This window comes from Schistocerca serialis, chromosome 3 (assembly GCF_023864345.2).
Source record: "Schistocerca serialis cubense isolate TAMUIC-IGC-003099 chromosome 3, iqSchSeri2.2, whole genome shotgun sequence".
Taxonomy (NCBI): Eukaryota; Metazoa; Arthropoda; class Insecta; order Orthoptera; family Acrididae; genus Schistocerca; species Schistocerca serialis.
The window spans coordinates 828326312-828354029 of record NC_064640.1 but is presented as its reverse complement, the minus strand read 5'-3'; the positions used below and the strand labels follow the sequence as shown (position 1 = coordinate 828354029).

The 27718-nt window shown below is 46.6% G+C and overlaps 1 protein-coding gene across 2 annotated transcripts in view; it reads right to left on the bottom strand.

Annotated features, from left to right (window-relative positions):
* The window catches only part of LOC126470800 (heat shock 70 kDa protein 14-like), a 200271-nt gene that overhangs the window by 101501 nt on the left and 71052 nt on the right, over positions 1-27718 (bottom strand). The gene's annotated exons all lie outside the window — the stretch shown is intronic.

Sequence of the window (27718 nt, the reverse complement as noted above, 5' to 3'; positions counted from 1 at the left end):
CAAATATGATGCAGCACTGGAAAACTTGTTAAATTGACATGCGACCCCATTAAAAGCAGGATCTTGCATTCGCAACATAAGTATTCCTGTAAATTGCTTTGTTCTAGCACCAAATTCCTCGAAAGTTACAGAATCAGAAAAGCTACCCATAGATTAGTTCGGTACCTGCATCAAAAATTTGTAATTCATTTTTTTTAGGGGCAGGAACATTTTGTGAATGGGCCAAAGAGTTTTGTTACTGCAAAGTATTGATTCCACTGTGAGAGTACTTATTAGTTACATGTTCAAAAGGAAAACTCTAATAGTTTAATCATTTTGTGTAATAGGACAGTGTGAAAAAATGAGTGAAAAGTCACCGAGACCAAATCATTCTCTCTATTTCAGCAATCATATTCCCACTTGACAGCTTCTACAAGCAAAACATGTCAAAGCACTACACCAAAGGAAGTCAGCATTTAGAAGATAGAAGTATATCTGTGATAATACAGGATGGATGTATTTAACCATTGCACTACCTGATAAAATCTGTAGCCACTCTTTGGTGGCTATGTCTTTTTATCCTGCACAAAAAATATGTATAAAATTTTAAAGCCCAAAACTTCTTCAAATTGGCTGCCTTGTCAGGATCCAATTCTGTACAGATTGCTCGCAAAGATAGCAACCAAAGTAAGATTGTAATTTTGACATGTTACATATACACTGTCCAGTCACATTAATGTGACCATCAGTCGAAAGCCTGAATAACCACCTTTTGCTGCATAGACCACTGCGAGACATGCAGGAATAGTGATAGTGAAGTTCTGGAGGGTAACAACACGGATATGGAGCCATGCAGACTCCAGTGCCATGGCCAGAATGTGACAGGTTTCTCTTGAGAATCCACCGCGAGAACAGCTTGATCGAGGTGGTCCCAGGGATTATCAACCGGGTTTAAATCCAGAGGGTCTGGTGGCCAGGGGGGTACAGTAAATTCATCCTGGTGCTCTTCATACCCCCCCCCCACACACACACACACACACACACACACACACACACACACACACACACACACACACACACACACACACACACACACACACACTCTCTCTCTCTCTGTGAGCTCTGTGACACATTACATTGTCCTGCTGGTAAATGCCATTGTGTGAAGGAAAAAACGAACTGCATGTATGAGTGAACATGGTAACCAAGGCTAGATGCATACTTATATCAATCATCTGTGCCTTTCAGAATGACAAAATAACTCGGGTAATGCCTTGAATATATTCCCCAGACCATAAAGCTCCCTCCTCCAGCCTGGACCCCTTTGCTTTCAGATGATTCACACTGTGCACACCAATGGCCAGCTGTCCAATGGAGCATAAAACGTGATTCATCTGAAAAGGCAACCTGTCACCACTCAGTGGACACCCAGCTGCAGTGCTGGCGAGCTAATTCCAGTCTTTGTTGCCGATGAACACCAGTTAGCAAGAGTGCACAAACCAGGCACCTGCTGCAGAGAACCACACACAGCAATGTTTGCTGAACGGTCATTGAGGAGACATTTTTGGTAGCCATGGGTTTATCTGGGCAGTCTGATGCTCACCCATACATATCTACACAGCTGTTGTTCACCCCGTCATCTCTGGCCCGTAGTGCATTATAGCTACCGTTGTGCTGGTTTTGTATAGCACCTATTTTACCATGCACGGTATACTTTAAACACAGTGGCACACAAACAGTTTCATAACTTAGCTGTTTTGGAAATTCTTCCACCCTTGGCCTGAAAGTCAATGATCATGTCCTTCTGGAAGTCAGATAAACCGCTCTGTTTCCACATTATAACGACTGCAATGTTTTCCATGTTCCCCAACACACTTTATATACCCTCCCCCGCTGGCGCTGCCACCTGCTGTTTGTGAGTGGTTATTCATGCTGATTCCAAGCATAGGCAGTGGTCACACTGTTGTTACTGGATTGTGCATAACACCTTTGTCAGTCTCTGGATTAATTACAACAGAGATATGTTGCAATTTTTTCCAGCTAGTGTGTTGAACAACAGAATCATTTTAAGTAATTACTACTCACAATCTAACAATGCGGGTATAGTATTAAGAATGGAGTGTCGAATGATACAATTTATACTCTGAGGAATATCTCCTATGATGCTCAAATGGATCATTAAGTAGTTAAGATCCTACTGTCAGTTTATAAACTAGTTGTATTATAAGAAAAACATGAAACAGACAGTATTAATACATAACTGACAAACAAAGAATCATAATAATATGAGTAAATATACTGCTACAGATTTCTGAAAACAACTATCAGACGACATATATAAGTGCCTGAAGGTCAGTGCTCTTAGTATATTTTCTTCATAATGTCTGTAGCTTCTGTCTGTAGTTTTTATGCTTACACTAGCAATTAGTGAATAATGGAAATCCAGTCAACCATGTTTTCAGACAAAGATAAAGAAAAGAAGGAAAAATAATGTCTAAGGTAGGGTGGACAGTGATCAGTGATGTCTGAGTAAGCTGTATTGCCTACTCAAGTTGTGTACACACACACACAAGTTACAACTCTTACAACACTAGACAGTATAAAATGTAATTACAATTTTTCTACTTTGGAGCAAAGCAGTTTGATACATTTCTTAGAGTAGCTTAATACATTTAATCAAGAAACAAATTTGCTAACTGAAAACCAAGTTTGCACTACTTTCTAACAAAAGAACAATCTCTGTGAATTTAGTTTAGTAGCGGCATTGGTGAGCTCTACTGTAAAGAATGGAAAGTTTAAAAAGTCATCACCCCTCTGTGTCATAAAAGGTGAAGTATTAGTTTATTTGGCCAAAGATGGTGTCAACAACCATTCCATGGTACACTTGGATGTATACAACTAAAATGAATTTGGGGGACCACAGGAAACCTAAGTCAGGCTGGCTGGACTGGGATCCAAACAACTTTCCTCCAAAATACAAGAACAGCATTCTTGATCACTAACCACCACATTCCATCAGTGAAGCCTAAAGAAGTCTACACACACTTTTGGTAAAACTCCATCTTATTCTTTACACTCCCTATACAGTTTTTGATGTACAAATCTAAAACCACTCCTGATCATAACTGTTTGTTGAACAGATAAATTATGCTTGAATTCAGTAAGTTCCCAAGGTAATTATTTGATTCATTACTGTACTCATACTTAAAAAGACAGATTCATCTCAGATATTTAACCAGAGTTATGTCAGTAACAAGCATTTCACGGCAAGTCACATGGGGGATAACAACTGCAAAGCAAAGCAATAATCTGAAGGTCCCATCATGATCATAGTCCATGGTGGGCTTCAGTTTATTAGTAAAATATTGGAAAACTGTGGTATCCTTACAAATTTACTATGGAATATTCCTCAACCATCTGGGGTGAGTGACTGAAGCTCTGATAAAGTCAGAGGCTACACATGTGATCTGGCAGACATTGTGAGAAATATGTCAACAAATTGATGAAAATGAATATTGGAAACTAAGTGGTTCATCCCGCAGTTCTCCACATTTCTTCCCATAAATGTGTATTACGTAAATTTAAATAAATTCAACAGAAATAGCACGAGGTACAGAAATTAAACTATTACAGCATGTGAATGAGCGGATAGGTATTCACAGACAAACTGTGAGAGCCACACTGCACCTGTGGTCATACAGCTCAGGGAGTAGAAGTATTGACTACGAAAGGCATAGGTTCAAGTCTGAGATTCAGTCAAGTGAAAAGTTTTATTCTGAAGGAAAATTTCATTACATGTACACTCCAATGTAAAGTGAAAGATTCATTTTTATTAAACACATGTAATCATATCAGCCATTTCAAATGGAAAGAAAAGTAGCAAAAGCAATTATTACTTCTTGTTCATTCTTACGACACAAACCCAGGCCCGAGGACTGCATGGGTAGCAGAGGCCAGCAGATTGCACAGTTACAACAAGAGTGATGGAAGGTCAGGACAGAGGGACTGGTCCCCCACCTCCACAGGCACACACACTGTGATCCTCTCAACCATCCTCCAGTGAGAAGGGACACGAGGCACAGGTGGCGGTCATCTTAGTTCCAGCCTGAGCATCGGAAGTGACGACAGGGTGCCAAATGCGACTGTGGTCACAGCCAGAGCTGTTTCGTGTTGGTGGGTCAGACAGTCATGTCTGGCCTTAACATCAAGCCACTGATGCTCTCTGTCACCAATGATGACCCCTTGGGTCCATCCCAGACACCAACTGCATATGCATGCCCAGACAGACATTCCACCCACAGGCAGGCCTATAGGCAGGTTTGGCACACAGCACAGGATGCAGGAGGTCTAATGGTGTACAATACCAACTCAAATGCAGTATTTCAGCCAGATGATGTCTGCAAGGTCTTCAGCAGCTGTGTTTTAAATGTATGGACCATCTGCTCAATCTCCCCATTAGGAGCACGGTGAAACAGGGTGGTGATCGCATTACAGCCACAGACAGCCTAAAGTTGCATCTACGTAAATGGGGGCTAATTTTCCAACACCAGGGAACAAGTGGCACTCCCTCAAGGTAGAATACCATCATGAGGTCACAAGTGGTAAAAATGGTGGTAATGAACAGCATCCATGCCACGTAAGGGAAGTTTTGAGAGGGTGGCCACCACCAAAAGCCACATAACAACCTGAAATGTCACGGTAAAATCAACGAGGACCTTCTCCGACAAGTTATCAGGATGGGGCCACGACGAGGAACCTTGACCGTGGGGCAAGTGATTGAGAGATCAGGCATGACACGAGCCGTATGCGCATTCAATGTCTGCATTGATGTTGGGCCAGTACACGTGCTGTGGGGCTAGTGCCTCCATACATGTCCTGCACCAATGACAAGCACAAAGGAGCTGGAGGATGCGGGGACAGAGCGAGGATAGAATGATGGTCAGGTTTTCGAGAGTTCTCTGCAGCCATCATTAAAACATCATTTGTAGCATTGAATCAGTAGCGTAACATGAAATAATTGTGAAAGGCTAGATCAGTAAGGCTCAAAACATTCTCTGGACACCTCTCCAGTACCTCGGACAAAACTTTCAACAGGACAGGATCGTGAAACAACACAGTGGATACCTCACGTGCAGTCAGAAGGACTTTTATCCATTGTGGATGTGGAACACTGCGACTGTGGTGTGAAAAGGTTTTCAGAAATTACTGCAACCAGTCGCCTTTTATGTAGATGTATTTTATTTAACCATGACCGGTTTCGAGCTGCCTAGCAACTCATCATCAGATGGTATATACCATCTACATAAAAGGCGACTGGTTGCAGTAATTTCTGAAAACCAGTCAGAAGGAATTGAACCAGGATTTATAGTGGATGTTGGTCCAGGGGAAACAAACTGTTTCCTTGTGGTTGAACTGCACATTGGCACCAAGAGGAATTGGGGGTAGGGTGTTCACGTTGGTGAGTTGGGTGAAAGTGGATTTTAATTGATACCCAATCAAAAACAATGCCCAATTCTGCATACAATGCATCATCTTTTCCAGGCGTTTAGAACAATGCACAAACAACAAAATCAAGGCTTTGAGCTTTGCAGTCGCTCAACAGGTGTAATTTGCTGCCATACAGTCTACATTCCAGAGATGAGAGCAACTGGCCATTCACTACTACCCGACACCTTATGGGACAAAACAACCGCTATACCATATCGGGAAGTGTCTGTCTCGAGTGTCAAGGGCAGGTCCAATGAATATAGTGTCAGTCACAATGCCACCTTGAAACTGTACTTAATGTTCTGATATGCCAATTGGCAGGTGGTCAACCACACAAATTTGACACCCTTCTTGCATAGTCGATCTAGGGGATCTGTGATTTGTGCCACCTAGGGAATAAACTTGGCACTGAACATGATTCTACCCAGAAACAACTAGCTGCTTAAGGTCAGTAGTGGCCAACATATTAGTGATTACGTCAATGTGATCACACGTGTGCACGATACTATAGTGACCTGGGGTCACTGGGGCCTCTAAGATACAGAGGCTGTGAAGTGGTGGGTTGTGGAAGCAGTGGTGCTAGCCAGGGATGGACAGGTATAGTGTATTTTATTTTTCTTGAATTACAGCACTGGAGTGTCTGGATAAAGGAGACCATAATTAGGGTGTTTTGGGGTGCAGCAAATGCAGAGCGCATAAGATATCAGCTGTTGTTGGTGCAAAACTTGCAGAAGTGGAATCCCCTGCCTCTGTGAGAAGACTAATCACGGGGCTAGTCCGGAAGGCACCAGTCACAAGTCGGACCCCACAATGGTGGATGGGATCTAGTATCTGCAATGTCGAAGGTGACACAAAACCATAGACAGTCTAAACGAGACTGGGCCAGTGCTTTGTACAATCGCAGGAGAATAGAGTGGTCTGCACCTCAGGTGGTATCGCACAGACATCTGAGAACACTGAGACGTAACCAGCACATCCTCTTCAGCTGGCGAAGACGAGGGAGCCGTGTCAACCGGACAATGAAGACCAGACCCAAGAAGAGACGGGTGTCCACCACCTCGAGGGATTGGCCATCGAGGAACAGGTCCGGATGAGGATGGACTATATGGCGACGGCAGAAATACGTGACGTACAAATTGGTCACCAAAAACTGAAAGCCATGGGAGAGAGCCCAAGATTGCACCCGGTAGATTGCCCCCCCTGTAGACGGCTTTCTGCAGCGCCCACGACAGAGGAAGCGACATACGTACAAAAATCGTCAACAAAGACGCGAACACTGTCGGCCCAGCAGCCACTACCAGTCCATTAATGGCGATGAAAAAAAGAAGGACGCTCAGTACAGAACTCTGTGGAACCCCATTTTCTTACCGACGGGAAGTGCTGTAGGAGGAACCAACTTGGACCCGGAAAGAGCGACATGAAAGAAAGTTATGGATAAAAATGGGCAGAGCACCACAAAGACCCCAGTCGTGAAGGGTGGTGAGGATGTGGTGGCACCAGTTGGTGCCGTAGGCTTTATGCAGGTCAAAGAAGACTGCAATGAGGTGTTGCCAATGGGCAAAAGCCGACCGGATAGCAGACTCCAGGTGGAATAAGTTATCCAATGTAGAGTGGCCACGGCAGAAACCACCTTGAGTCGATGACAAAAGGTCGCAGAATTCGAGGATCCAAAACAGCCGCCAACTCACCAGGCGTTCAACGAGCTTGCAGAGGGTGTTGGTAAGGCTAATTGGACAGTAGCTATCCAACTGAAGAGGTGGCTGCCCAGGCTTCAACACCGGAATAACAATGCTTTCCTGCCACTGGGTAGGAAATACCCCCTCACTCCACAGATGGTTGAAAAGGGTCTGTACACGACGGTGGCCAGCCACCGATAAGTGATGGAGCATTTGGTTATGTATCCAATCCGGTCCAGGAGACGTGTCAGGACGAAGGGTGAGGGTGCTGGCGAATTCCCACGCGCTAAATGGGGCATTACAAGGCTCCAAGCAGCGAGAAATGAAAGACAAAGGCAGTCGTTACGAGCGCTGTTTGAGGAGGAGGAGGAGGAGGAGGAGGAACAAGGGCGGATACTGAGTCGACGCAGAGGCTTGGGCAAAGTGTTGAGCGAAACACACTGCAACAAAGTACAGATGGGAAGGACAACACCATGCACAGAAATTCCTGCAATGGGACAATAGCCAAAAATTTGCCTGAGTTTTGCCCAGTCTTGTGAAGAGCAGGTGTGTGGTCCTATGGCAGATACATACCATTACCAGCAAATCCGTTTCTGAAATTTGATTGCAGCAATTTCCAGAGTCCACTATGGGACCATCATTTGACAGGGGAGGGGGGAACCCCGAGGAAGAAGGGATGGCTGAAACAGCTGTGGCAAGAATGTCGGCAGTTAAAGTCTGTGTAGACTCATCAATACTACGGTGTGGTAGTATGGGGGGGATGGTAGCAGAAGAGAAGGCACCCCAATCAGCTGTAGAGAAGGCCCACCTGGGAGGGTGACGGAGCAAGACATACTGAAGGAAGGTCAAAACAATCGGGTAATGATCGCTGTCACATAAGTCATCGTGGACACCCCACTGAATGGAGGGAAGAAGGCTGGGACTGCAGATGATGAGGCCAATGGAAGAGAAAGTGCCGTGTGCCACACTTAAGTCTGTGGGAGTACCGGTGTTACAGAGGTCAAGCGCTGCCAGAACAGATTCAACTGTCCTGCCCAGGGCAATAGTCGGGTGACTACCCCAAAGAGGGTTGTGGGCATTGAAGTCCCCTACAAGCAGGGAGGGAGAAGGGAGTTGTTGAAGAAGGGTGGTTAGGGCAAGGGATGTGGGTGGCCTGTCAGGCAGGAGGTAGAGATTACAGATTGTGATTGGAGTGGTGAGATCGACCCTGACAGCAATTGCTTCCAGAGTGGTATGGAGGGGAACCCATTTACTAAAATTGTCTTTGCGCACCAAGGTGCAAACACCACCAGCCTGCACAGGGCCAATCTGGTTTCAACAGAAAGCATGGAACCCATGAAGGGTGGGTGAGTAAGAATTGACAAAATGGGTCTCTTGGAGAACAATACAAGCAGCAGAGTAGGAGGAAAGAAGGGGCTGCAACTCCAGGAATTACACCTGACAATAGCGGCCCCCACCGGCCGCAGATCGTGCGGCCTATGTCGAGCTGCAGATCGCCTTTCAGGGGGTGCCGGGAAGAGGAGTCCCGGGAGGGAGCTCCAGTACCATCGGCTGCCGAAGAAGGGGAGCGCTTCTCTGGCAGGGGAGGGGGATTAGCACCCAAAGGGGTGAGTGTGAGGGTGAGGGTGAGGGTGAGGGTGAGGGTGAGGGTGAGGGTGAGGGTGAGGGTGAGGGTGAGGGTGAGGGTGAGGGTGAGGGTGAGGGTGAGGGTGAGGGTGAGGGTGAGGGTGAGGGTGAGGGTGAGGGTGAGGGGGAGGGGTAATTTGGGCGCGGCTTGGAAGAGGAGGGGGTACGAAGGGGAGTGGACGTAACTGAAGCAAAAGCAGAAGTTAGAGGCACAGGATGGAGCCGGTCATACTTTCGACAAGCCTCGGTGTAGGTAAGTCGATCTAAAGTCTTGTACTCTTGAATCCGTCATTCTTTCACATACACCAGGCATGCTGGCGAGTGCGGAGGATGCTGCGCATCACAACTGATGCACACAGGCGGAGGACCACAGGCACTCCCCTCATGGAGGGGGCGCCCACAGTCACCACAGAGGTGATAACTGGTGGAGCGGGAAGACCTGTGTCCAAACCGTAAGCATTTAAGGCATCTCATCGGTGATGGAATGTAAGGTTTTACATCACACCGATACACCACCACCTTTACCTTCTCTGGGAGGATATCCCCCTCGAAGGCCAGAAAAAAGGAGTCTCTATCAGTGTGATTATTTTTAAGGCCTCGCTGTACAATGTGGATAAATCGGACTCCTTGCCGCTCGAGGTTTGCATGGAGCTCCTCGTCAGTTTGGAGAAGAAGATCCCAGTAGAAAATGATACCCTGTACCGAGTTCAAAGATTGGTGGGGTGCGACGGAGACTGTGCTGTGGTCATAAGTCCCCTAGAACTTAGAACTTCTTAAACCTAACTAACCTAAGGACATCACACACATCTATGCCCGAGGCAGGATTCGAACCTGTGACCGTAGCGGTCGTGCGGTTCCAGACTGTAGCGCCTTTAACCGCTCGGCCACTCCGGCCGGCCTCTGCAGACTGGGCAGGAGAAGATGTCTTTATGAGCAAAGAACCGGACTGCATTTTACTCGTGGATTCCACTTCATGATACTTATCTTCAATCACCTCAACAAAAAAACAAAGGCTTGGTCGTGGCAAAACTCTCACCACCTGTCCTGATACAAACCAGGTACCGAGGGAAAGGTTTCAACCCAAGTCGGCAAGCTTGACCTTCTTCCCATGGGGTGGCGAGGGAGGGGAAGGCCAAAGGATCAGAAGGACTATCATGTCTACTATCACTCTTAGAAATGGCCAAAGAATGGCCAGGATATTGAAGCCTTTCCCACTTCATATGCAAGGCGTCTGCCCTAGTACCACCCACCCTGACCAGGGGCTCGCCCAGTGGGCACCACCCCGCCATAGCGAGGGCCCTCTGGCACGGCAGCCATTGCTGGGAGTTCTGATGCCCCAAAGTGATGAGCATCAACTCCTTGGCATACACGAGCCGTTAACAGCTCAGGTACTAGCAGTGTGATCCCTGTGTTGTCAGGGGGCTCAGCCAGTTGGGTACTTAACAGCCCCACCACACGGACTGGCTACCATGCTGGTGACCTAGCATGAAGGGGGGCCAGGGTGCAAGGGGGAAAATGGAGGGGTGGGGAGGGGAGGGTGAGATGAGCCTCCAACATGGAAACTAGGTAGGGAGTTCATCCCCAAATGCTCACACTGACGGAAAATGTTGGAAATGGAGGTCAAACTCCAAGGGGACCAAAACGCTGAAAAGGAGATGGAAACAGCGAACTAAACAATTGCACATACCAAAACAAAGCCGGGAGGAAAGCCAAGTCGACATGAATTCCACCAAGAGGGAAAGGAGGGGCCAGGGGGAAAGGAGCAAGGACAGGAAAGGAAAGGAGAGGAACAGGGACGGTAATGCAGGTCTGGGAAAAGGAAGGAGACTGCAAATAGCTCGGAGTCCTGTGCACGCCACACACGTACCCACAAAGGGACTGTCGGCCCCCTGGATGGACATACAACGGAACTTCCAACATTGAAAACACCACATTGGGGGAGGGATATAGGGCTTCACATCACAGCAGTAGACCATCACCTTGATCTTCTCAGGTAATGTATCTCCCTCGAAGGCCAAGATGAAGGCACCGGTGGCAACCTGCTTATCCCTCGGACCCTGATGGACACGCCGAACGAAATGTACACTTCGCCGTTCTAACCTGGTGCACAGCTCATCGTCGGACTGCAAAAGAAGGTCCCTGTGAATTATGATACCCTGGACCATATTTAAGCGCTTATGGGGCACGATGATTACAGAAACATCCCCCAGCTTGTCACAACAACTGAGTAACACCCGTGACTGGGCACAGGATGCTGTTTTGATCAAGACTGACCCAGATCTCATCTTGCACAATCCCTCAACCCCCCCCCCCCCCCAAACTTCTCCTCTAAATGCTCAACAGAAAACTGAGGCTTCATTATCATGAAAGATTCCCGATCAGCTCTCAAACATATAAAGTAGCGGGGCGAATAAGAGCTGCTGCCATCCTTAACCTGATGTCCCTCCCATGGTGTGGTCAGGGAGGGGAACAATTTGGGGTCTTAATTCTGTGTGTTGAATTGAACCTGTGAATGCTGAAAGACTACTGGTGTTTGACCACCAGTAAGAGATGATGTACTACGCTTCATCGGGTGTCATCCGCCCTGATGCCACCCACTCCAACCAGGGGGGCTCCCCACGGGTGCCATCCAGCCACAGCATAGGCCACCTGGTAGGATGGCCATTGCCAGGAGTCCCGATACCCCAGGAGGATGGGTATCTACCCCTGGCATATGAGGAGAGTTAATGGTGCAGGGATCAGCAGAGAGATCCCTGTGTGGTCAGGGGGCTACAACCAACAGGGAACATGGTGGCCCCACCGCAATTGACTGGCTATGGTGCTGGACATCAGGTGCAACCAAGCAAACAAGTCCATCATCATTGTCAGCATACAAATGATACTACACAGTTGATGGAAAAATATGTACCCAGGAGGGTGACCTCGCCCAACAGTTGGAGAATGAGCAGAAGTGCAAATCCACGTCAACTAAGGATGTGATAGGTATCAGCGCACGATGGACACGATGCACCATGTAAGGGGCACTTCAGGAAAATTTTGAAAAATGGGGGTCAAACCCAACAGGGGGCCATCACAAAGGCTGAAACATGTGAGACTCCTTTTAGTCACCTCTTACAACAGGCAGGAATACCTCAGGCCTATTCTAACCCCCGGACCCGCAGGGGAGTTTTTAGACAGTGTAAGAAGGATGGACATGCAGATGCATAAACGGAACACCCATAGCCTAGTTTTGAATGGACAAGGGATCAGTACAAACGTCCGATCCCCTCCCCAGGAAGTACCACTGAGGACACACAGGACACTGAGGGACCAGGTGCAGCATGCAGCAATGCAAGACACATGGGAGAACCATGAAAGTTTCCCATCAAGTGCGAGCCCGAGGAATTCCATTGTTCCAGTGAACGGATGAGCAACAGGCCCAAGATGTAAAGATGGTGGAAGAAACCCAATGCGCTACTACAAATACATACAAATGGATTTGTTAGTGGAAAATCAAAAGCCATTGTCAATGTGCCATAAGTAAGACGATTGAAACATCGCTGAAGATGCCTCTGAAGGCAATAAATCACAAAATCATTACTGAAACAGGAGCCAGAGATGCCTGGTGGGAGACAAGCCATTATAGAGTTAATGGCTATAGCAAAAAAGGATGACACTCAGGATGGAGCCCTGAGGCACTCCAATTGCCTGGTTAAAAGCGTCCAACAAGGCAGAAACCACAGTTACATTCAGAACTCTGTCTTGTGAAAATTCCTGAAGGAAATGGGGCAAGCAGCCTCTGAAGCTCTTCGTATGGAGAGTATGAAGGATACCCGTCCTCCAGCAGGTGTTATAAGTTTTCTCCAAATCAAAAAACACATCCCACAGTCTGGTGCTTCTGCAGAAAACCATTCACGACATGGATTGACAAAGTCATGAGATGGTCAACTGCCGAACGGCAGGCTAGGAATCCACACTGTGCAGTAGTTAGTAACTGCGAGACTCAAGCCATCATACCAGCCGGGCATTAATCATACATTCCATCAGCTTGCAAACACAGCTGGTGAGAGAAATGGGGCAGTCGCTGGAAATCTGCTCAGATGTCATTGTATGCCTTACCCACAAGAGAAAGGTACTGCAACATCTGAATGTGAACATCGTCCAGCCCAGGATGAAGCGAGAGTGTGATCTAGCTCCCTCATAGTAAAGGTGGCAGGATTCACAATTATGAAAGGAGAAGGGTATCACCCAAGCTGTCTCCACTCATTTCAGATGGAAGACGGCAGGGCAATAGTCGGTAAAGCTCAAAATCTCCAGAAAATAGCGACCTAAGGTGTTGGAGACAGCTGTGGGGTCCAAGACGACACCATCTGCTACTGTTAGGCCGGAAATTGGGGAATGGACCTAGGTCCAAGAGAGAAAACAAGTAAATGGAATCTAGCTAGTATTTTTGCTGTCCCGAAGAAGCCGACGACACTGTGCCCCCGACTGTTTACGGCACCATTTTCACTGACGATTTTGCTCAAAATGGCTCTGAGCACTATGGGACTTAACTACTGTGGTCATCAGTCCCCTAGAACGTAGAACTACTTAAACCTAACTAACCTAAGGACATCACACACATCCATGCCCGAGGCAGGATTCGAACCTGCGACTGTAGCAGTCGCGCGGTTCCGGACTGCGCGCCTAGAACCGCTAGATCACCGCGGCCGGCGACGATTTTGCCATCAATTGTTATTCTCCATGGACTTGTCCGCTTGAGCAGTGTCTTCAGCACTGTCTCGATCTTATTTACTCATGGAACATCGACAATGGCTTTCAGTTTTCCACTGACAAAACAGTTTGTATGAATTTCTGGTGGCACAACGAGTTTCTTCCACCATCTTTATATCTTGGGCCTGTTGCTCTTCCGTTCGTTGAAACTATGAAATTACTAGGACTTGTGCTCCATTGGAAACTTTCTTGGTCCTCCCATGTGTCTTACCTGACCGCCTGCTGTACCCTGTCCCTCAGTATACTGTGTGTTCTCTGTGGTACTTCCTGGGGAACGGATTGGACCACCCTCCTCTGCTTGTACCGGTCCCTTGTCCATTTCAAACTAGACTATGGGTCTTTTGTTTGCGCATCTGCACGCCCGTCCATCTTATGCTGTCTGAGTACAATCTATCACTGTGGCATCCATTTGGCCACTGGCGCCTTTTACACTATCCTGGTTGAGAGTCTTTATGCTGAAACTGCCAAACTACCACTGTCATTCCGACATCATGTTCTCCTCAGCTGATATGCATGCTGTTTGTCTGCCATACCTGGCCACTCATCCTATGCCTCCTCCAATAACTCCTTTGACCACCTGCATGGGGCATGCCCCTCTTCTCTAATACCTCCTGGAGTTTGCTTTCGGCTAATGCACAGCAGCTTAACTTCATGCTACCTGCTACTTTTTCTTTGGGTGTGAACCCTTCACCACCTTGGCTTCGTGCAGTGGTCTGTGTTCACCTTTTACTTCATTGGATTCCTAAGGACTTGCTCTGTCCCCATAAGTTTCTTGATATTCGCACGGAACTTCATGGTAGTACCTTGGTGTACACTGATGGCTCTCTGACTGACCACGATATTGGGTATGCCTTCATCACTGGCACTAAACATTTTTGATATCAGCTTTCAGAACACTACTCAGTATTTACAACAGAGCTGGCCCTATATATATATTAAATATGTCTGCTTGTGTCTGTATATGTGTGGATGTATATGCGTGTGTGTGCGAGTGTATACCTGTCCTTTTTTCCCCCTAAGGTAAGTCTTTCCGCTCCCGGGATTGGAATGACTCCTTACCCTCTCCCTCAAAACCCACATCCTTTCGTCTTTCCCTCTCCTTCCCTCTTTCCTGATGAGGCAACAGTTTGTTGCAAAAGCTTGAATTTTATGTGTATGTTTGTGTTTGTTTGTGTGTCTATCGACCTGCCAGCGCTTTCGTTTGGTAAGTCACATCATCTTTTAGGGCACAAAACTGCTAGTCATAAGCACCCGTTCTGTGGCTTAGTGAAGGGTAAAAAACCGTATGTCAAATCAGCAGCAATGGGAGCAAAACTCAAGAAGGAGGGAAATTAAAAACGGAAGGAAATCTTAGAAAATTGCTATTGATGGGAGTTGTTTTCTCCAAAAGAAAGCTTCAAATGACCGATGTCTTCTCACTAACACTGATAAACTCAAGGATGCGATAAGGTGAGCGTGCATCATAAGTGAAAGGTGTCTCACCATCCACAATTGAGAGCAGTGGGGACAAAATGGGGGATGATCGCCACTTAAAAGATGTCAGTGGCTAAAAAGACAGTGCCCAATCTGGAGTCTAGTTAAAATTACCTCCTCCCAACAGCAAGGCTGGGAGGAAGAGGTCCAAGCGCAGGGAATAGGTTTTATGTCCCGTAATTTATTATCCTGAAGTGCAGACCAATGTGTGTGCCATAAAAGAGCAACACGATGACACAAAATGCTCTGTAGATCGGCAAAGGGAACCGTGTGAACAGTGGGCCGAGGAAGAGAGACAGCAGCCTTTGCCAATATATTGGCTGCCTCATTTCCGCAGATACCAACATGCACTGGGATCCAGAGAAATGCCACAGTAAGAGGATGGGGGGTGGACAATCACCCTCATGGGCATCCCTGCCACAGGTAACGCATTTGGCCACATTGGAACACGACTGGGTGGTATGATTAAACCTCTGACACCGATAGCAACATGTAGGGTTGGGGATGTACGGGTGAAGTGAAATTACCTCATATCCCATTTTAATGTTCGATGGAAGTTGAACTCTGTCAAACATCAAGAAGAGAGTGTGGGTTGGTACCAATTCCTTTTCAACTCTTTTCATTAATCGATATACTACCATTACTCCCTGATCAGACAGGTAATTTTGAATGTCCTCATTTGATAATCCGTCAAGTGATCAGGTATAAACCACCCCACGCGATGAGTTTAATGTATGGTGTGCTTCCACCCGGACAGGAAAGGTGTGTAGCAGTGTAGTTCGAAGCAATTTGTGTGCTTGGAGGGCACTGTCTGTTTCTAACCACAAGGTCCCAATTGCATAACTGGGAACAAGACTTTACAGGACACCTTTCTGAATAATGAAAGGGTTTACTGTTGAGAAGTCTTGACCTTCACAAGATCAAGAAACAACTAGGAACTTTCTCAGTGAGAGAAAGAGTTTTCTGTGGCTGAGACTCACTAGCTTTCTTTTGTAGAAGTGGAAGAAACCATTGCGAAAGTATCACCCACGGTTACTGGCGTCTCTGATGGCGCAGTCCTTCCAAGTGGGGGCCCTCTCTGAGGGCACTCCCACCTTAGGTTATTGTCCACACCTCAGATCACACCTTCCGAAGAACTGACAGAGGGTCCAATGGGCATGTTCGGAAGGTACCAGCTCGGCTAATCGCCCCTCCCTGGGCCTGACCTTTACCAGGGGGTACGTACATGTCCTACTTGTCTACCCGGGATGGGGAATTACGCATTACCCCATCACTGGCTACACGTGAGAACACATTGGTCGGCCTTCAGACGCCCACAGGGAAGAAAGAAACAGGAAGGGAGGAACAAAGAAAAAGGATAGAAGAGAAGAATTCTCAATAGCCCAAGTGGAGAAGAAGATAAAGAGGAGAATCATGGAAAAGAAAAGGACAAAGTAGGGACAGAGACTTTCCATTATAGAGATGAAAGAAGAGAAACCATGTCATAGAATTACAAGCGTCCGTCTCCAGATGTAAATGCGAAACATACTTCCAAAGAGATGGAGAAGGGGAAGAGGAAGGGAAGGGGCGGGGTGGGGGGAGGATGCAGAAAGGGAAAGTATGCAGCCCAGAAAGGAAAAAGCTACACTAGCTCAGGGTCCCGTGCTTGCCACACACACATCCACGAAACAGTTGTGGACCCCCTGGGTGGGTCAGAGCCTCTCGCGTGCTGCACACCATCCATCCCTTAGTGCAGTGGGTCCAGGAACGCTTTCACTTCCTCACTTTTGATGGGGCCACTGTGATGTTTATGCAGGTTTCTGGTCACGTCAGTCTGATGGGAAATGAGGCTGCTGTTACTGCTGCCAAGGCTCCAGTCCTCCTATCTTGACTAGCTAGTTCTTCCATTCCTTCTGATGATCTCCTTATTGCCATCTGTCAGCAAGTCGTGTCACTTTGGTAAGACCATTGGTCTTCCCTTCATGCGAACAAGATCCGGGGAATTAAAACTGCTTGGCCGACCTCCTCTTGGTCATCTCACCATGATAAGATCATTTTAGCTAGGTTGCGTGTTGAGCATTGTCTTTTTAACCATCACCATTTGTTAAGTGGAATCCCTCACCACTGTATGCTCATTGTCATCAAACTTTTATGGTTCGCCATTTCCGGATGGAATGTCCCTATTTTTTAACCACCTATGTACTACTGAATGTTTGCTGTCTGAATTATCGGCCATTTTAGTGAGCAGCGAGAGAGCCGTCAACCGTGTTTTACTTTTTATCCGTTGTAGCAGTATGACGAAGGACATTTAATCTTTAGTTCAGGACCTCCATATTTTATGGCTGTTTCTCCAAGGGAATGGCTGTCCATCAATTGGGCTTGTAGTCGCATTTAACTCCTTTTTCCTCTTCTGAGATGGGCGTGTATGACAGTTTTTTTAGCACCTTAAAACAAAACAAAACAATCATTATTACTCCTCATTGTGATCTAATTGCGTAAGGCACTTAATGCACACTTTGCTGATCCTTCCTTCATTGCTTTCTTAGATTTAGTGCCCTCTATTGGCGTTGATGTCAGCATCTGCAGCGGAGCATCACAGTTCCCTTAAATGGCTTAACATGTCCAACGCGAACAATGAGGGGGTCTCTGTTGGTAATTACAACTTTACATTAATGAGTGAATTCATTTTTATGATCTGCTATGGTCCGTGGTGTTGTCAGGAATTTCTTTGCTTTGTCCTTAGGTGAGCAGGGATTCGTCACTAAGACCCACTGGCCAACTCCAAATTGCAGTAATTGGCCAATATGTCATCCTGCTTGCTCTTGACGGTCGAGTGCTTCTGTGTTTGCTTTCTTTAACTTCTTACAAACATCATGTAACGTCTTTGCAAACTTCGTAACTGATTCCCAGTTTTTCCAATTTTAGGCTTAATCACCTCAAAAAGAGAAGGCAGGTTTGTACCATATATTACCTCACGTGGTGATAGACCAACACTACACTGGACATCAGAATTGTAAGCTGACACGACATATGGAAGGTAAATGTACCAATCATTGTGATGGAAGTTCACAACAACTACTCAACATCTTACCAACGGTACAGTGAATGTATTCTGTTTTCCTGATAGACTGAGGGAGCCAAGGGCTAGTCCTGAGCTTGTGAGTGCTTAGTAAATGACATAGGTGCTTAATCATACTGGATATAAAATTAGTGCCCTGACATCGAAATAAGTGTCCAAGGAATAGAAAAGCAACTGGAATCACTTGACAGAGGAAAGTCCACTGGACCTGATGGGATACCAATTCGATTCTACACAGAGTACGCGAAAGAACTTGCCCCCCTTCTAACAGCCATGTACCACAAGTCTCTAGAGGAATGGAAGGTTCCAAATGACTGGAAAAGAGCACAGGTAGTCCCAGACTTCAAGAAGGGTCGTCGAGCAGATGCGCAAAACTAGAGACCTATATATCTGACGTCGATCTGCTGTAGAATTTTAGAACATGTTTTTTGCTCGCGTATCATGTCGGTTTTGGAAACCCAGAATCTACTCTGTAGGAATCAACATGGATTCCGGAACCAGCGATCGTGTGAGACCCAACTCGCTTTATTTGTTCATGAGACCCAGAAAATACTAGACACAGGCTCCCAGGTAGATGCTATTTTCCTTGACTTCTGGAAGGCGTTCGATACAGTTCCGCACTGTCGCCTTATAAACAAAGTAAGAGCCTACGGAATATCAGACCAGCTGTGTGGCTGGATTGAAGAGTTTTTAGCAAACAGAACACAGCATGCTGTTATCAATGGAGAGACGTCTACAGACGTTAAAGTAACCTCTGGCGTGCCACAGGGGAGTGTTATGGGACCTTTGCTTTTCACAATATATATAAATGACCTAGTAGATAGTGTCGGAAGTTCCATGCGGCTTTTCGCGGATGATGCTGTAGTATACAGAGAAGTTGCAGCATTAGAAAATTGTAGCGAAATGCAGGAAGATCTGCAGCGGATAGGCACTTGGTGCAGGGAGTGGCAACATAGACAAATGTAATGTATTGCGAATACATAGAAAGAAGGATGCTTTGTTGTATGATTATATGATAGTGGAACAAACACCGGTAGCAGTTACTTCTGTAACATATCTGGGAGTATGCGTGCTGAACAATTGGAAGTGGAATGATCATATAAAATTAATTGTTGGAAAGGCGGGTACCAGGTTGAGATTCATTGGGAGAGTCCTTAGAAAATGTAACCCATCAACAAAGGAGGTGGCTTACAAAACACTCGTTCAACCTATACTTGAGTATTGCTCATCAGTGTGGGATCCGTACCAGATCAGGTTGACGGAGGAGATAGAGAAGATCCAAAGAAGAGTGGCGCATTTCGTCACAGGGTTATTTGGTAACCGTGATAGTGTTACGCAGACGTTTTGCAAACTCAAGTGGCAGACTCTGCAAGAGAGGTGCTCTGCATCGCGCTGTAGCTTGCTCGCCAGGTTTCGAGATGGTGCATTTCTGGATGAGGTATCGAATATATTGCTTCCCCCTACTTATACCTCCTGCGGAGATCACGAATGTAAAATTAGAGAGATTCGAGTGCGCACAGAGGCTGTCAGACAGTCGTTCTTCCCGCGAACCATACGCAACTGGAACAGAAAACGGAGGTAATGACAGTGGCATGTAAAGTGCCCTCCGCCACACACTGTTGGGTGGTTTGCGGAGTATAAATGTAGATGTAGATCTGTAATTATTGTATCAGGAACACTAAACTTCAGCAACCAGCTTTTCACCATTGTCTTTGCCGCTGCACTTGCTTTAAAATGCATACTGCAACAGTTATGAGCTTTCTTCATCTTTGATACTATGAAACATGCTTTCCATATTTTGGGATGAGGTAGAATGGACCACAACAAGAAAAAATTGTCAGGTAAATGTGGACTCTAAAATGCATATCTTTAATAGCTTTGCTACTGTGAAAGACATCTTTTCTACTGAACAAGGGTTCATAGCTCTTAAGGTATGCATTTTAGAGTCTATGTTTACTACACAATTTTTTCTTGGTTTGGTCCATACTACCCCCTACCAAAATATGGAAACCAAAGAGCTCAAGGTAGAAGAGATTTGGTTCACAGTATCGAATATGAGGTGTTCATAGCTCTTACGACATGCGTTTTGGAGTCCATCTTTACCAGATTTTTTCGCTTCGAGTGATCGTTCCTTTAATATCACTGGATTTAGACCATTCGTAATGAAATACCATGTATAAGGTCATATGATAGTCGTTACTCATGTCAAGCGCAGTTGGCACCACACTGGGGCTGTATTTCATCTTCCTACACAACAGGCCATAGTGCTTTGCGGACTGCAGCTGTGCCCTAAATACTTTAAATCAAATCTTCCATCTTGGGCTCTCAGAATTCTGTTTTTCTTTCCTGATTGGTGTATGACTTCATAGTTGAATTCACTTGATTTCAGAGCACAATATGTTGACATACTTGCGAGCCTCTTCTGGTCCCAGCAATCACTTCACAAATTTAAACTTTTTCGTGTACAAATAACAATGGAAATACGTAATAGCATAAATAACAGCCAACATTTCCATCTCTGTGGTTGAATAGTTCTGTTCTGCTTATTCATCTGTGTCAATGCATATTCTTCCAAGTGTTTGTTGCCATCTACATCGTAACTGGGAATACATTCAATCACCTGACTGCTCATATCACACAACAGAATAAATTCTCACTCATAGTTTGGGAACACTGGTACCAGGTTCGTTGTCAATGCTCCCTTCAATTTTTCAAATGCTGTCTGAAAGTTGACTACGGAAATTCCACATCGTTTTTCAACAAATGATTCAACAGCTTAGCAATTTTGGCAAACTTCTCAACAAATTCCCTATAGTAATTACAGAGTCCTAAAAATGATTTAAACTGCTTTGTTGTTTGTGGTGGTAAGAAAACAATTTCTGCAGAAGTTAACCAATTTGTCTTTTTTTTCTTTTTTGTGGGGTTTAGGGCACAAAGCATCTAAGGACATGGGCACCCAGTAGAGAACCACAGAATGCTGGGACCGCAAGGGTAAAAAATCGTTGCGAGGTGAAAAAAAATCTAAAACATCAAGACGTTACGGAAGAGTATCTGAAAGACATCGACAAGACACCAGAGTCACCAGGTCGAAATCAAATCTCTTGTCATATTACTGCTTTTTAAAAAACTTAAAAAGCAAGCCACAGCTCGCACGTCATCTACCAAAATGTCTGGCAAAGCGGTGGTAGCGCAACCCTGAGATGTACGTGGCTAAAATATGGGCAGAGGACCAGGAAATGTCTGACCGTTAATGGCTGGCTACAGAAAGGACAGCTGGTTGCAGGGTCACCACTCAACAAATGGTGGTGACTAAAGCGGCAGTGCCCTGCTCGTAACCAAGCTAACAGTACTTCCTCACGGCGAGACAGCCAGAACGAAGTCGACCAGGCTGGTGGGTGAGCTTTGGCTTCTCTTAGTTTGTTCCCATGAAGGGAGCACCACATGCCGAAGTGAGATGATGCGCCAATAGAGGAAAGTACAAATATCTTGGGAGGGAACAGAGTAAGAGGCGGGCTGACCACGATGGACGGCGGCCCTGGCTGCAGCATCAGCTGCGTCATTCCCAGGCAAACTAACATGACCAGGAACCCACATGAACATCACTTGGGCTCTCCCATCCGGGAACAAATGGAGGCAGTCCTGCATCCGCCGGACGATGGGGTTGACTGGATCGGGATCATCTAGACTCTGAAGGGTACTGAGAGAGTCGGAGCAGATCACACAACGAGTGAGCTGCTGCCTACGGACACAGTGAACAGCCTGATAGAGGGCACAAAGCTCTGCTGTAAAAATTGTGAACTGGTCAAGAAGCCGGTATTGAAACTTATCGGTCCCGACGACAAAAGCACAGCCAACACCGAATGGTCTATATTCAGGGATATTAAAGGAACGATCATTCGAAGCAAAATAATCTGGTAAAGATGGACTCCAAAATGCATGTCTTAAGAGCTATGAACACCTCATATTCGATACTGTGAACCAAATCTCTTCTACCATGAGCTCTTTGCTTTCCATATTTTGGTAGGGGGTAGCATGGACCAAACCAAAAAAAAATTGTGTAGTAAACATAGGCTCTAAAATTCATACCTTAAGAGCTGTGAACCCTTGTTCAGTAGAAAAGATGTCTTTCACAGTAGCAAAGCTATTAAAGATGTGCAATTTAGAGTCCACGTTTATCTGACAATTTTTTTCTTGTTGTGGCCCGTTCTACCATCATTGTACAAAAATATGCTATCGGCAAGTTGTGAGCGATAGGTCAGCTGGGGAGTCAAATTCTTCGGGAACAAGCTGAGGTGAAAATGGAAACAAAGCTGTGTCTGAAGCCAAGGTGGTGAAGGGCTCTCCCCCATTCGGAAAGTGGCAGTAAGTGTGAACTGCAGCTGTTGAAGCAGGTGACGAAAGCAGACACCGGGAGGCCACAGAAAAGAAACATATATCTCGTACTGGCGGTCAAGAAAAGGTCAAAGGTTGGGTGGCCTGGCAGCATGGAAGAAAGCCGATACGCATACCTACCGAGTATGATGTCATGCTGGTATGACAGTGGTAGTTCACCAGCTTCTGCGTAGAGACTTTCAACAGAGCTAGTACAGAAGGCACCGGCGGAGAGACAGATCCCCGAATGGTGTATTCGGACGGCCTAAGATAGAAGGCCGTGCAGGGGAGTAGACATTGCATCCATAATCCAACTTGGAATGGACAAGAGATTGATAGAGGCGGAGGGGGGCAGTCCGGTCAGCTCCCCAAGAGGTACCACTCAATACATGAAGGACATTGAGGGATCGGGTGAAGCGTGAGGCCAGGTAGGACATGTGGGGAGACCAACTGAGTTTCCTATCGAACATAAGCCCTAAGAACTTTAATGCATGCACGAACGGGAGAGCATTTTGGCCCAGTCACAAGGACAATGGAAGAAACGCCTTGTTCCACCAGAAGTTGACGCAAATGGATTTCGTAGTAGAAAAGCGGAAACCATTTATGACACTCCACAAATAGAGATGGTCCAGACAACACTGAAGACAGCATTGCAGGAGACACATCCACTGGGAGCTGCAATAGATAGCAAAGTCTTCAACAAAAAGAGAGCCAAAAATGCCATCTGGAAGGCAGTCCATAATAGGATTGATGGCTACGGCGAAGAGGACGACACTCAGTAAGGAGCCCTGAGGCACCCTGTTACTTGTGAAAAGGTGTGAGATAAGGAGGAACCTACACATACCCGTTAAAAATTCCAAGATGAAAGTGGGAAGACGACCACAGAGGCTCCATGTGTGCATAGTACGTAGAACGTAGAATGCCTGTCTGGCAACACGTATCATAGGCTTTCTCCAAATCAAAGAAAACGGCCACTGTTTATCGCTCCTGCAGAAAATTATTCATGATGAACATCAACAGGGTGACGAGATGATCAACCACTGAGCACCGCTTTCGGAACCCACTCTGAACATTAGTGAGAAGATGGTGTGACTAGAGCCACCACACTAATCGACCATTTATCATGGGTTCCATCACCTTACAAACGCTGCTGCTAAGGGAAATTGGACGATAGCTGGAAGGAAGAGATTTTATCTCTACCAGGCTTAGGTAGGGGAACAATAGTAGCTCCATGCCAAAGCGTGGGAAATACACTGTCAGTCAAAATACAGTTGTGGGTATTCAGGAGAAAGCGTTTTCCCGCAGGAGGAAGATTCTGCAGCATGAGGACGTGGATTGTATCGGGCCCAGGAGCAGAAGACCAGGATGAGGAGAGAACACGCTCGAGCTCCCTCATAGTAAAAGGAGTATTGTAGCATTCTCGATTCAAAGAGAGAAAAGAGGTTGCACGAGCCTCCTCCGCCTGTTTCCGAGGAAGGCAGGCAGGATGGTAGTGGGTGGAGCTAGAAACCTCCGCAAAGTACCGGCCCAAAGCACTGGAAATATCAACAGGGTCGACTATGACATTTCCCGCCACAGTCAGACCAGGAATCAGGGAGGGGGTGGTAGTCCCGAAAAGCCAGTGCAGGACACCCCAAGTAAAGTAAAGTAAATCTGTTGAACGAGCTGGTGAAGGAAACCCAGCATGCCTTCCTGCTTTCCTTAATAGTGCAACGGCACTGTGCACGTAGTTGCTTGTAGCGGATGCAGTTCGTTAACATAGGACGACAGTGAAAGACACGAAGCGCATGTCGTCGGACACGAATCGCATTGCCGCACTCCACAATCCACCAAGGGACCCGGACCCAATGGAGAGAAGTAGTAGTATGAGGGCTAGAGGATTTGGCAGCTGAGAGAATAACATCCATGAGGTGCTCGACCTGATAATCACAGCTGGAATTGGCCGTTTGTCAAAGACTGCCAAGGAGAAATATAACCTCCAGTCAGCAAGAGAGAATTACCAATGAACGGGCAGCTGTGGTGGGGTATGAGTGTACAGGCGAGTCACACAAGGGAAGTGGTCACTCGATTAAGTATCGGAAAGAGCACACCACTTGAGAAGTCGAGCGAGCTGGGCACAGCAGATCGAAAGGTCTAAGTGGGAATAAATGTGCGTGAAATCAGGGAGAAACGTGACTTTGCCAGCGTTAAGGCACACAAGATTAAGATGATTAAGAAGAACTGCCAAAAAAAGAACCTCTCGGGCAGGCGACAGGCAAGCCTCAAAGAGGATGATGGGCACTGGTGTCAACGAGGAGTAGAAAGGGTGGAGGAAGCTGAGCAACAAGCTACATCAGGTCTGCCCTAGTGACAGCAGAAAACGAAGGGATGTAAATAGTGCAGAGGAAAAAGGTAAATTCGGGAAGGAAAACTCGGACAGCAACTGCTTGCAGGTGGGTGTGCAATGGGATAGGATGATGACAAACATCATCTCGTAGAAGCAGCATGACCCCAACTACAAGCGAACATTGCGATCGCAGGAGCAGCTGGAGGTACACCCTGTTAGACTGAAGGCCATGGATATTTCATTGTAAAAGGGCCATAAAATTTAGGAAAACTGGAGAATGAAGAAGAAACACTCACCTCGACGGCCGCTTAGGGTGAGCCGTCGAGGGAGGATGGCCACTGGAATCCACGGGTGGAGGATCTTTGTCCATCAATTCAGCAGGATCAATGGAGCTTCCCCGGTGTCGATCAGTTGAAAAGGGCTGACGAGTCAAAGAGGGGGAAGACTGTTTGCCTTTAGATGATTGTTTTAGCTTTTGGCAATTGGCAGAATGGCCAGACGGCTGCAAACTCGAGGTACGCAAGAAATCTTCCTGGGAATATTCCTTTATGAATTGACGGTTCACTGGCTGCATTGCAACTGTCTTCGTCGGTGAGGGTGAAGAACGGGTAGCAGAATCCGCAGCCAGGGAAGCGGGAGATGGAGTGTCAGCTTGAAGGCCACCATCGAACTGAACTGTAAGTTACAAGTTTGCGTAGCCATGTTTTTCGTGGGATGGGGAGAGGCTAACACGGTGCTGTAGCTTCCAGACGAAGGGCTTGCCGACAGTTTCCGGGCAACAGGAAAAGGTACCTTCTCCTTCACCCTTATCACCTGAACAGCCCACTTGTCTTGATAGACGGGACAAGACAAGAAGAAGCAGCATGGTCTCCATGACAATTAACGCAGTGGGGGGAAGGAGGTGGACAGGTGCCTTCGTGTGCACCCCTGCTGCCAGTGACACATTTGGCTGCATTTCTACATGACGTTCTGGTATGATTGAACTGGTGGCATTTATAACATCTGAACGGATTGGGAATTTACAGGCGCACGGGGCCTGCATTTATCTTGGTAGGAAGCGTTAACTGAACTAAAGTCAGGAACAATGTGCGAGGCAGCTTCCTTTTTCATAACTCGATGAACAGCATTAACACCCTGATCCGATAGATAATTAGTTATTTCACACTCTGTCAAACCATCCAACAGCCAGTTGTAGATAACACCACGGGACGAGTTAAGTGTCCTTGTGAGCCTCCACTTTTAAACGATATTTGTGGATGATTTGGGCCTTGAATAGTTTCTGGGCCTGGAGAGCACTATCAATTTCCAAAAGCAGAGTACCACTGCGGAGTCGAGAGCATGACTTCACCGGGCCGGTGATGCCATCAACGCCTTTCTGTATAACAAAGGGGTTTTCAGTAGTAAAAGTCTGGTTTTCGTCTAAACGTGAGACCACTAGATATAGAGGCGCAACAGCAAGAGACATTGAGGCAGGAGCCTCATTCCACTTTCGTTTACGGGAAACACTCAGAGAAAGAGAAGGAAAGTCAGTCATTGGGAGAAAGTCGCCCACGATTGCCAGCGTCTCCGATTGTGCGCTCCTTCCAGCCAGGGGCCCTCCAAAGGGGAACTCCCCGCCTCAGGTGATTGTCCTCACCTCAGGTCACACCTCCCGAACGACAGACAGAGGGACCAATCGGCAGAGGAGGAAGGTAACAGCTCAAGCAATCACCCCTCCCTGGCCGTGGCCTGTACCAGGGGGTACATGGGGGGCCTATATTCCAACTCAGGGCTGGGAATTACCAATTACTCAGTCTCTTGCAATGCGACAAACGCATGGGTGGCCATCAGGCACACACAGGGAGGAGAAAAAAAGATATGAAGGAAAGGAGGAAAGAAAGAATGGCCCCAAACACCGCAGCAGAGGAAAAAGAGAGCGGCACACGGAAAGAGCGGCACACGGAAAGAGCGGCACACGGAAAGAGCGGCACACGGAAAGAGCGGCACACGGAAAGAGCGGCACACGGAAAGAGCGGTTATAACATTCAAGATCCCAGCATAACTGGCAGGCAACCAACCTTTCAACCAGTTTGCAGGGACCATCGGTCCATCTAAACAAATAGTAACTATCAATGGAAATTGGATTTTGATCAGCTTAATGATGGAACAATGACACTAGCTTGCCACTGTGAAGGGAAGACACCATTGAGCCAAATACGGCTTAATATCCTGAGAAAAGGCAGCAGTTGAGTAACAGTCAGACTTGTATCAGTGAAAGGTTCATTACATAATTCGGCATGCCAAGATGTGAACAATAAGGGGATGTTTTCATTTCGTCGCTTACGCATCTTGAAAGCAGTCGCATAAGAAGAGGTCACCACCATCGTGATGAAGGGGGACGGAAAGTTGTAAATCTTTGGCAGTCCAGTCAACTACAGAGCTTGGCCCACACCTGAGGTACAGAGGCATACGTTCCCAGGAAGGAGACTTAGCACTCCTAGAATTTCTTACTATTGTGTTTAATTAGATAGTAAGCCTTAGCATGAAGTCACTTAAAGGTGATACAGATCGTCTGCGAAAGATGTTGCTAGAAATGTTGCAACATACTTTGGCAATCCTGAACAGCTATTGAAATGTCTTTAGTCCACCATGGCACCAGTCGGTGATGGAGGGGACCCGTAAAATGGGGAACAGCAGCTCTAGCAGCATGGGTGATCGCATCAGAGATCTTGCACATCCTCATCAATGCAGTCTAATAGAGAGGGGGCGAAGTTAACAGTATAGTTATACATCTGCCAGTTGGCTCTTCAAAGCAGCCGCTGTGGTAGTCAATCTATCTGGCAGTATCATGTAGTGACCAACACAGAAAAGCCATGAGATTGGGGGAAGAGATGGTAGATCGACAGGCGAAAAGATGTCATGGGGGCACAGAAGTGGGTTCACTGTTCACGCACAGTTCACGGTCAATAAGAAGTTGGTCAGTCAGAAGAC